This window comes from Saimiri boliviensis, chromosome 8 (assembly GCF_048565385.1).
Source record: "Saimiri boliviensis isolate mSaiBol1 chromosome 8, mSaiBol1.pri, whole genome shotgun sequence".
In the NCBI taxonomy this organism is placed as follows: Eukaryota; Metazoa; Chordata; class Mammalia; order Primates; family Cebidae; genus Saimiri; species Saimiri boliviensis.
In genome coordinates this window covers 16,362,926-16,374,739 of record NC_133456.1, presented here as the reverse complement: position 1 = coordinate 16,374,739, position 11,814 = coordinate 16,362,926, and the positions used below count along the sequence as shown (strand labels likewise).

At 44.7% G+C, this 11,814-nt stretch overlaps 1 pseudogene; it reads right to left on the bottom strand.

Moving 5' to 3' along the window:
* Nucleotides 1-11,467: 11,467 nt before the first annotated feature.
* Nucleotides 11,468-11,557, bottom strand: LOC120367297 (small nucleolar RNA U3; annotated as a pseudogene).
* Between the last annotated feature and the right edge of the window lie 257 nt (nucleotides 11,558-11,814).

Sequence of the window (11,814 nt, the reverse complement as noted above, 5' to 3'; positions counted from 1 at the left end):
TGTGGGCCCAGGTAGGCTGCTCCAAACTGCCTACTCCACCTAGATGGTCTGCATGAGCCCTGGAGGGTGGGCCATGCAGCCTGAGGCTGCCTTTCACTACATCTGTGGTGGGAAAGGTAGGTGCTGGGCGGGCCTAGGGGGGACAAGGGTGATGGGCAGGAGGCAGTGCTAGGTAGGAAAGTGTCACCAGCTAGATGAAAACCTACTCTTGGGACTCTCTCATGCAACAACCTGGAGGTCTAAGTCTTTCAATGAACTGGTCTCAACTTGTCATTTGGATTTTATTAAAATCACCCACAAATCTGTTTCCTGGATGACAGGCACACAAACATCTCTCATGTATCTCTGGGTACTCTGGGCACTCACATCCCTCCTGACTGCCTCTGGCCCTGGCTCCTGCTACTGCTGGGTCCCCAGTCTCTCTGCTGTGTGCCACTGTGTTTTCCCACAGGCCAGCCGGCCAACTGACTCAGAACTCAGACCCAGTCTCTTCCTACCCCTAAAGTTCCACCAGCCCAAGGCTTTCGGTAGAACAAACTTCCAGAGCCAATTCAGAGCCTGGAGACCTCACCAGGACGTCTTTGGTCTCACCTTGCGCCTGATTCTTCACACACTCATGCTACTCCTTATGCTTTGAAAGCAAAGCATATATCCCGCTCCTGGCCCAATTCCCCTCCTCACCTAGCATCTCCTCACCCCTCAGAGACCTCTGAGACCCCACCCACCAGGGCAACACTGGCAATGTCAAGACCTCCAGGTTGGAAAAGAGTGGGGAAATCAATTGGAGGGTGTGGGGATATTTCACCCCCTGTGTGTCTCAACAATATGGCTTCAGCATTAAAATCAAATAGCCAGAGATAAGATTCTGCAGGCATAAGCCAATTACATGCATATTTCAGGCAAATCATATGCAAATAACACATTGGACTCTGCCCTGGATTGCATCTGCTCAGATGTGTCTCTTAGGAGCAGGCTAATAGAGATAACTGGTAAAGTCCATTTAAGGTGTGGGGGCCACAGGGGCAGGAGAGGAAAATGGTGGATTGTTAAACCCTAACTGCAGGCCAGGAAGTTTTACATATGTCATGTGTTCAGTTAGCACTTATTCAGTGGCTGCTGTGTGTCCAGAATGGTAATGGGGATAGTGAGATCCATGAAAAGCCGTGCACCCCACAGGAACTTTCAGATGAGTCAGGACGCAAACACGGTGACACGTACAGGATGCTATGTGGCACATACAGACCATCTGTCTAAATCACACGGGGCCATCCAGAAAGCTTCCTGGAGGTGGTGATGCCTGAGCTGTGTTCTGAAGGATAAATAGGAGACATTAAATTAAATAAACGGAAAGGAAAAAAATAAAAAATAAATATGGGGAAAGCTGTTTTAGGCTGCCTGGCATATTAAGTAGATGAGCACAGTGCTGGGAGGGATGGATGCATGCATAGGTAGGAGGAATGAGGGAAGGGGAGTTGGTGAAATACAGGGGCTGGATCATCAGGGGATCAGCATGGAGCTGAGAAGGTGGAGCTTTATCCTGAAAAGTAAGCATTTAAACAGGAGAATAATGAGATAAGAAGATGTTTCTGGAAGCTGTCAGACTGCAGCATGGTACATGGGCTGGAGCAGGTCCAGACGGGGTAAAGAAGCCAGGCAGGAGGGCTTAGACCAAGCAATGGTGGGAGAGATAAGGAGGTGAAAATCATCGGGAAGTTATTTAGGGTCTCAGAGCACTAAGACTTTGTCATCAGTCAGTTGTGGAGCATGATGGTGAAGAGGAATCCTACATGATGAACAGGTTTGGGCTTGGGAGGTGGACATGAGACCATGGGAAGAAGGCAAGTGGGAGGGCGATTTTATTTTGGACACATCTGGTGTGAGGAGCTGGAGGATATCCAAGATGCCATATCCAAGATACATGACACTTCACACTGTCTTGGGTCAGGTTTTCCAGAAGCAAGCATTTTATTTAATGTAAGTATTTTATGATGGAAGTGCTCCCAGGAGAAACCTAGAAGGGAGTGGGCAAAACAGAACCAGGAAGGCGAGGAAGCCAAGCAAAGTGAGACCTCAGTAGTCCTATGGAGGGTGGCTCCATCCTGATTCCACAGGGAGCCCTGGATAAAAGTTACACCTCGAAATTTGTCCCCACGCTAGGCCAGGGGACTGGGCTTTCCAACTCTCACTCCTGTATGTCATGAGCTAGGGGCTGCCCTGGGTGAGGAAACAGCAGGCACTTCAAGGTCTCAGAGTACGTGGCTTGAGAGTGGTCCTCCCATGTCCATCTCCCCAAAAGAATGGCAAGTGTGGCTCTTGGAAGCAAAAGCCCACTGAAGGTGGGGAGGGGTGTGCAGAAAGAGCAAAAGCCATCTGAGGGCATCTGGGCAGGGCACCAGAGTGTCTGCTGGCCACATGGAATCCTGGACCCTCAATACCAATCTGCAAAGTAGGAGCCTGTGTGCTTTGCAGACAAGGGCATCAAGTTCAGAGAGGTTAAGTAACTTGCTTCCAGTCACACAGACAGAAAGAGGTGGTGAGCCCTGGAACCCAGGGCCTTTAGATTTCCCATGCTGCCTATGCATCTCACAGATGCCAGTTAATAATAAGGGCATCATTGTCAAGGGCTAACACCATACCAGCTTCATCCATGTGATAACTGCTTTGTTCCAAGCAACCCAGGAACCATTTTCCTTCTTAGGTTGCAGATGAGGAAGCAGGGGTGCAGAGAGTCACCCAGCCAGGGCCAAGAAACTGGGATTTGAATCTGGGTCTGTCTGACTCCCAATCCCATCCCTAGATTGAAATCCACTGCCCTGGGTCTTCTGTCTGGAGGCACCATTCCAGCAACTGACCAGACTGTCTTGGAAAATGTGTGGGGCAAGGTCAGGTAAAATTTTTAGGTTTGTCAGGGGTCACTCAATGTCCTTTGGCGAGAAGATGGAAAGATCGAGACCCAGATCAGGCCTCTGGGTTGTGCAGATTGCCCTGACCTCCTCCCTGGCCCAACTCCATAGAGAGAGGGCTGGGTTCTGCCAATTCTGTTGTTAGTGGTTTCTAAAAGGGTAATTTGGCAAACAATGCTGAGAAGCTGGTTGTGGCAATAAATTACCATGTTAAAAGAAACTATTTTTATCACTTTCTATATTCTGAGGCTCTGAAGAACGCAGCAAGCAAAGACAGGTTGAATAGACGTTCTGTTTGTGTGGGCCAAGGGTGGAGACACAGATGAAGGAGTGCATGTGTGTGTGTGTTTGTGTGTATCTGTGTGTGTGTGCGCGTGTGTGTGTGTGCATGTGTGTGTGTATCTGTGTGTGTGTGTGAGAGAGAGAGAGAGAGAGGAGAGAGAGAGAGAGGAGAGAGAGAGAGAGAGCGTTCAAGCTCCTGCCTGCCTGCTTCTCAGCTGGATAAAATGTATTATGCAGGCACTAGGTCTTTCCACCCTAGGAAGGGTTCATGGGAGTTTGAGATGCTATTTCTTTCTTGGAGAAATGCGTGTCCAGGATGTTGCAGGAGGAATTTGACATCAGGGAAAAGATGGGAGCATCAAAAGACATTTCAGAGCCCATGGTTGGCCTGGACCTAAGAGATACTTGGCAAGGAGTCTGAGGTCTTCCCCAGATATCCTCCTGTGGCTGGCCAGGAAAGGCCTTATCATATGCCTAGCTGAGGGAGAGATGGAAGCACCTCCTATGTTTCAGAAGTACACATTACAGGGAACTTTGACTTACATGATTGACACAAATTGTTTTTTTATTTTTATTTTTTGAGATGGAGTTTTGCTCTGTTGCCCAGGCTGGAGTGCAGTGGTGCAATCTCGACTCACTGCAGCCTCTGCCTCCTGCGTTCAAGCGATTCTCCCACCTCAGCCTCCTGAGTAGCTGGGATTACAGGCATGTGGCACCAAGCCCGGCTAATTTTTGTATTTTTAGTAGTGATGGGGTTTCACCCTGTTGGCCAGGCTGGTCTCAAACTCCTGACCTCAGGTGATCCATCCGCCTCAGCCTCCCAAAGTGCTGAGATTACAGGCATGAGTCACTGCACCAGGCCTACTGACACAATTTTTAAGCTTTTGATGAAAGCTAACATTCTCAGAACTTAACACACCCATGCAACTGACACCCAGATAAAGAAAACAGAACATGACCAGCCCCCCTGGGAAGTCTCCTCCTGCCTCCTTCCAGCTGCTCTCCCACAACCAGGGCAACCCACTCCTGACTTGTAACGGCAGAGGTCAGCTTTGCCTATACAGACTCATAGAGGCTGGATGTTTATCTTTTCTAAATCTCATGCAGAAATGTGATCCCCAGTTTTACAGGCGGGGCCTAGAGAAGTGTTTGGGTCATGGGGCTGGACCCCTCTCATGAAAAGCTTGGTGCCCTCCCTGAGGAAATGAGTTCTCGTTCTAGTACTTTATGTGAGATCTGATTGTTAAAAGCAGTCTGGGACCTCCCACCTCTCTCTCTTGCTTTCTTGAGGCCTCCTCAGAAACAGAGGCTGGCACCTTGCTACTTGTACAGCCTGCAGAACCATGAACTAAATAAATGCCGTTTCTTTATAAACTACCCAGCCTCAAGTATTCGTTTACTGCAACAAAAAATGGACTCATACACAGACACATTTTGAACAGGTGATTGAAAACAGCCCCTGTAATGCAAATGAGAAGTTTAATGTCTGGGATACCCATTATTTAATGGAATGTTTTGGAAAAGTCTTTTGTAATTGGATTAACTCTCCCTGGACCCAATCTTTGTGCATATGAAGTTCTCTTAAAACATCTTTCATTGACACTCAGTACCATCACACCCAGTGAGTCACTGAGTACCAGGGACTGTCCAAAAAAAAACAAAAACAAAAACATCTTTCAGGGCTGGGTGCAGTGGCTCACATACCTGTAATCCTAGCACTTTGGGAGGCTGAGGCGGGCAGATCACGGGATCAAGAAACTGAGACCATCCTGGCCAACATGGTGAAACCCTGACTCTACTAAAAATATAAAAAAATTATCTGGTGCATACCTGTAGTCCCAGGGAGGCTGAAACAGAAGAATTGTTTGAACCCAGAAGGCAGAGGTTACAGTGAACTAAGATTGCACCACTGCACTCCAGCCTGGCGACAGAGCAAGGCTCTGTCTCAAAAAGAAAAAAAAAATCTTTCAGAACTAGGGAGTCATTTGGGTTGTCGGAAATTTGCCCACATTGCAGAAAGAGTAGCTAGGAGGAATCACCAACCCTGGCACTGACTTTCCATTAGACTGGATCATCTTGCATATTCTTTTCTTTTAGATCACTGGCTCACAACCTTGGCTACACATTGGCATCTCCTGGGGAGCCTTAAAGAATACTGACTGGAGGGGCTGGGGGATTCCCACCCTTCGAGGTTCTGATGGTTTGACTTAAATCATTTTGGCCTTCCTAGCCTGGGAGTTCACCTGCAGGATTACATAACCAAGTAGAGAATTTTCTGGCCTTAGAGAGCCCTTGTTGGTGCCGTTAAGAAGGAGAAACCAAATGATGCACTTGCTACCAAGATGCTGAGTCACGTCCAGGCCCAGGGCAAATGTCCCTTCTCTAATCTCCTCTGATGACAGCCCAGGCCCCACCGGACCTGAAATTGTTATGGTGATGATGGAGGTGGGACGAGTAAGAGAAGAAGGGTAAAATGGAAGGAAATCGTGTGGCCTTGGGAAAGTTGTTTAATACTCCCCAAACACTTAAGCCCTCAATTTTTAAATCTATAAAATGGGGACAACAATGCCAAACTCATAGGTTTTCCAGGAGAATAAATGAGGAAAAGAATGTAAGCTGTTTAGCACAGCAGTGGCCACAGAATAAGTGCTCAACAAAACCTCATGATCATGACTATCATCACTATTATTAGATGCTGTCACAGAATAAGTATTTGTGACTTTTATAATCCTCAATTAAAATGTGCCAATTTGAGCTTGGCCAGAGAAGTAGCAAGTGACATCACCCAATATTTTTTGAGCCAGATGGGCCTCTCTTTTCTGAAAACAGCTCCAGGGGTCATATTCATAAAATCAAGTTCCTAAGACTAACAGGACGTAATGGTGTGAGCACCTTGCAAATGAGGTCTAGGTCTGCTTGAAAACACAGGGTAAGGAAAGATGAAATGTTGGATGACCTCATGCTGGCCTGCTCAAGGCTTGCAAATTTGAGGAAGAGGAATTGCTCCCAAGAAAATTATAATTCTATTCTGTCAATATAATGAGATGTAACAGATTTGAGCCAGAATGCAGGATTTTGTAAAAGAGAAAAGAAAAAATTCCCTACAGCTGAAAATGTAAACAACCATGGCTCCAAGCACTCCGTTTTCTTGAATGTTGATGAAATCAGGGTAAGGTAGATCAAGGTTGAAGAAAGTTTAAGGTAGATCAAGGTTGAAGAAGGGAAGTCAAGGTTATTCAGTGACACTCCACACTGTGATGTAAAAGGAGAATTTAAACCCAACCAAATGGCAGGCTTTGGGCTGATGTCCGATATTTGTTGGATGATGTGCCAAAACCATTTCCTTTGAGCCTGTGATTATTCATCTCATAGATTTTATATTTTGCAGGATTTTAAAAGAATAACTAATCCTTTCATTTGATCTTCAGAGGTGCCCTGTATGTGGCATCCAGAGCAGTACTGTTCCTATATAATAGCTGTATTGTAGAACTTACATTCATGCTTTTTCTTTGTTCCTTTTACACATACCTCAATGTTGCTTCCATATCTATTTCTGCCTCATGTGACTGGGAAGATGACCTCATCTCCAGATTGAAGGCTAGATGCTGATTCGATAAGTCAAAACCCTTCCCAGTGATTGGTTTAGACATGGACATATGACTCAAATTAGGCCAGTGAGAAGTGAGAGGAAGTTTGTTGGATGTCTCCAAGAAAGTTGTCTGCACTGAAGAACGAGTCAGCCTGGAAATTTCTGTGTCTGGAAGTGACTCCTGGAGCTACTGTTATGATCTTGCTGGTAACCTGGTAATAAAACCAGTTGAGAAGAACACAGTGGAACAATGGAAAGAACCTGAATCCTGGATGACAATTCAAGCTACAGAGTACACTGAATGCCACCCAACCTCTCGATCTCCGGGTATGTGAAGGAATAATTTTCTGGATTGCTTGGAGTTTTATGTTACTTGTAGCCCAAAAGCATCCTAAGTGCTTTAGAGTATTCTGGGATTCAGGAGTTAAGTGAATTTCTTACATCACCCAGGCAGTAAGTGGTAGAGAACAGACTGAAGCCCTCACTTCTCCACACCTTGTTCAGCTCTCTGTGTTCCTCTATCCCAGAGTGACAGTTTTATGTTCCTGAAATTAATCACAGGATATACCATCATTAAACTGAAAGTTTTCATCTCATTCTTCCGCTGGCCAGTTAATAAAACAATGTCAATAATAATCCCTGGCCTACAGCACTGACAGAGCTTTCATGTCCCCACTGAAACCAAGCACGAGTCCTACATTTGGACAGAAGCCGAGGACTTGGCTGTCGCCCAGATTTCAAATCTCTGTGATCTCACTCCCTCAGCCATCTTCGCTGGAATGCCTGTCTCATGCCTTTTCTCAGCCTATATATTCCAGATATATTCCAGTTTCCAATTGTTCTAACCCGTGCAGAACTGGCCCATCTTCACTTTGTACATCACTGTAGCATCTTCATACATTTACCTCATCCCAGGATATCTTATTGCATGGTGATGTTTCTCAGATGTTGTATAAGGATGCTTTCATCTATACAACCGTGGCTTGAATAATTAGGGAATTTGTCTCTTTACTTAATGAGAAGTCCAGAGGTTAGCACTTTCAGGGCTAGTTCAGCTGCTCCATCCTGTGTCAAGGACCCGAGCCCTTGCCTTCCTTGTGTATTCCTTGCCATGCTTTGCATATTGGCCATGTTTCTACATCATCTAAAGGTGGCTGCCATTGTCCCAAGCATCATGTCCTCACACCATGAGGTCCACAGCAAGAAAAGAAAGAAGAAAAAATCCTCGTAGTTTTCTCTCTTTCATTTTTCAGAGAAGATAATCTCTCTTCAAAGCTACCCAATAATTTACCCAAGGTCACAGAACTGGTAAAATAGTGAAGCCAGGATTTAAATGTGGACAGTGTGACTCTAGACTGGCCCATAGAAATATGGTACAAGCCATATGTGTAATTTTTAAATTTTAGTTTTTGAGACGGAGTTTCACTCTTGTTGCCCAGGCTAGAATGCAATGGCAGGATCTCGGCTCAGCTACAACCTCTGCCCCCTGAATTCAAGCAATTCTGGTGCCTCAGCCTATCGAGTAGCTGGGATTACAGGCATGCGCCACCATGCCTAGTTACTTTTTGTATTTTTGGAGAGACAGGGTTTCTCCATGTTGGTCAGGCTGGTCTTGAACTCCCAACCTCAGGCGATCCTCCCACCTCAGCCTTCCAAAGTGCTAGGATTACAGGCATGAGCAACCACACCTGGCCAGCAGCCACATTTAAAAAGTACAAAGAAGCAGGTGAAATTAATATATTTGATTTAACTGAATGTATCCGTAAGATTATTTGAACATGTGATCAATATTCAAGTTATTAATGAGATATTTTACATTTTTTCATACTAAATCTTTGAAACCCAGTATATATTTTATACTTACAGTACATCTCAACTTAGTCACTAGTTTTCCACTGGAAATGCATATCTCTATTTAGATTTCCAACAATTCCCATTGAAAATGTAGAATCACATAACCACTCTGTTCCCAACAGGCTTAAAGTGTCATAATAACTGAATCAAGTAGTAGTTTCTTACATTTACATTTAAGTTAATTAAGATTAAAATTAAATAGTCACTTCCTTGGTGACACTGGCCACATTTTGAGTTCTCAGAAGCCACATTTGGCCCATGGCTACTACTTCATCGGACAGCATAGTTCTTTAACCTTAATGCTCAAGCTCATTTTTAATCAAATTCCCTGTACCCAAGGACACCATTCTGTGTTAGGAGCGGCTACCTCTATTTAGATGGTGCACAAAATCTACACTACAAGACTGGAGACCGGCCTTGCAGTTGTTTCCCTGTTTCCAGTTAGCTGTGTGACCTCAGGGGAGCCATTCTAATTCTCTGGGCCTCTATTTACTCATTTGTTAAAGAGGGAGTATCATCCCAAACACCTCCTCCAGTTCTCAAATACTATATTATTCCTCTTTTCTAAGAGAGGAAGGAATGAAGGCATTGGTAAAGCCCCTGGCCTGACGGTGCACACACAAGCTCTCTTCAATAAAATCTGTAAAGGGTGGAACACGTTGCCACTCTCGAGCGCCTGCTGGCATGCTGCGGCGATCTGGAGGCACTCGGTGCTCTCTCCTTTTATCTGGTACTAAGGATCCAGCTAATTCTGTCCCCTGAATGCCCAGAATAAAGACAAAGGGAAGCATTGTCTGGGCTCTGAATTCCAGGAAATATTGGTAGTTTTTTCCTTTTTATACAGTGTGTTTTAAGCAAGGGAAGGCCTATATGGAGATGGAAACCCCCGTATTATGTTTCTAACAATGGTTTTGTGCCCCTGGTTTCCTGGAGTGGGCTGTGTTCTTTCATTACTCACTTCAAAAGAAAGGGCCTTTCTATTCTCTCAGATATCTGTCTTGTTAGAGTGTTCAGACTGTGTGATCTTGGCTTACAGTCAGAAAGGGGCTTTTGGCTTACTGAATAGCATAAAATCTCTTTTCTATTTTAGCTGCAGAGCTGTGAAAGGATGGCCAGGGGAGTCAAGTCAAAGTGGAGAATACCTATAGAGGCCCAAGAACCAGCAATGCAATATGGAAATACATATCTCTATTTAGATTTTATATAATTCACACTGAAAACATAGACTCACATAACCACTCTGTTCCAATATAATAATTGGGTTGGGTCAGGACTCGCCTGCCAAATGGAAGACTAGAGGTGCTAGTGGGGTTAAACTTTAGGGCTCTGTGGGAAGGTCCCCGTTCTCAAAAACAATTCCCTCGCTTCTACGACCTTTTACTATTAGAGGTTCATTTCTGTAGGGTAGGGAGAGTGGAAATAGCCTCTTTCACCTACAAATGAGAGGTTCTAATCTTAGGCTTGAATTTGAGAAAAGCGGATAGTAAGAACTTGAATTGGAGAAGATGCTATGAGGAGGCAGGAGGACCCAAAAGGACACTGAAGGAAGACGGTGAAGATTGTCAGCCACTTTATATTACGCTAATACCATATTGGAGCTTATATGATCAGAAAACACACAAAATGTTTGTTACCAGTTATGCTTTGCTTAAAGGAAAGACAGGCTGAAAGGAAGCAGGAATGTGTGGTTTTGTTTCCTCATTTCTTCAGCCAGCGTGGGAACCGGAAGGAAGGTGATGACTTATTTACTCATTCATCTCTTCAGCCATTAATCGTGGTCGAGAGCTTTCAAAGATGGCCGTCAATTCCGGCCCTCCCGTACATGCCTGCCATTCCTCTCATCCAGAACTGGGGCTTATTTTCCCCTCTACTTGACTCTGCACTGGCCGGTGACTTGCTTTGACCCATAGAATGTGGTGGAAGAGATGCTACACCTGTTCCAGGCCCAGCCTTGAGGAGGGTGCACCATGCTGTAAAGAAGCTTGGGCCACACTGTTGGATGCTGAGAGGCCTAATGGAGAAGGGAGAGGCCATGTACAGGAACCCGAAGGGCCAGAATTAGAAGCAAAGCCTCTGGGGCCTCCTGCCCAGCCCAGCCACTGTCTAAGTGCAAATGAGCGAGTGACCCCCTACCAACACCACAGGAAACAGAAAAACTGCTCAGCTTGTAACACTCCAAATTAATGACCCACAGAATCATAAAGAATGTAAATTGTAGCTTTAAGCCACTACACTGTGGGATGGTTCCTCACCCAGACACAAACAAATGAGCATTCACTATATGTTTTTGGCAGTTATATCTAAAGGGATTCCTTTTTATTCCAGTCTTCTTTAAAATTTTAGTTATTTTTTAAATAAAGATGGGGTTTTTCCATGCTGTCTGGGCTGGTCTCAAACTCCTGAACTCAGGCAATCCACCCACCTCGGCCTCCCAAAGTGCTAGGATTACAGGTGTGAGCCACTGCGCCTAGCCTATATTCCAGTTTTCTAAACTACATTTTTAATCATAAAAAATTATTGACATTGGTTAAATGACTTTTTGCCTGTATTGAAATGATCATGTGATTACTTTTCTTCTTTAGTCCATCAATCTTTAATTTGTTCTGAATTTTTTATAGTTTTTCAGTGGGGGTCCTTGCATATCTTTCATTAAATTTATTCCTAAATATTTAATGCTTTTGCTGCTTTTATAAATAGTGTATATATTAAAAATATTTTCTAATTGTAACAGTATATCTGAATAAAAGTGATTTTTGTATATGATTTTGTAGTCTGTGACTTTGCTAAATTCACCTATTAGTTTTAGTCATTTTAAAAAGTGCTCAGGAGAGAATGTGGTGCCTCCTCCTCGTGGTTTCCAGTGTTCTACACGTTCAGAGAAACTTCTCTAGTAACAAACTACAGAAATGATCCCTGAAAGTATACAATTTTTTTTTTTTTGAGACAGAGTTTTGCTCTTGTTGGCCAGGCTGGAGTGCAATGGTGCCATCTCAGCTCACCACCACCTCTGTCTCCTGAGTTCAAGCGATTCTCCTACCTCAGCCTCCCAAGTAGCTGGGATTATAGGTGCCCGCCACCATGGTTGGCTAATTTTTTTTAGTTTTAGTAGAGACGAGGTTTCACCATGTTGGCCAGTCTGGTCTCGAACTCCTGACCTCAGGTGATCCACCCTACTTTGCCTCCCAA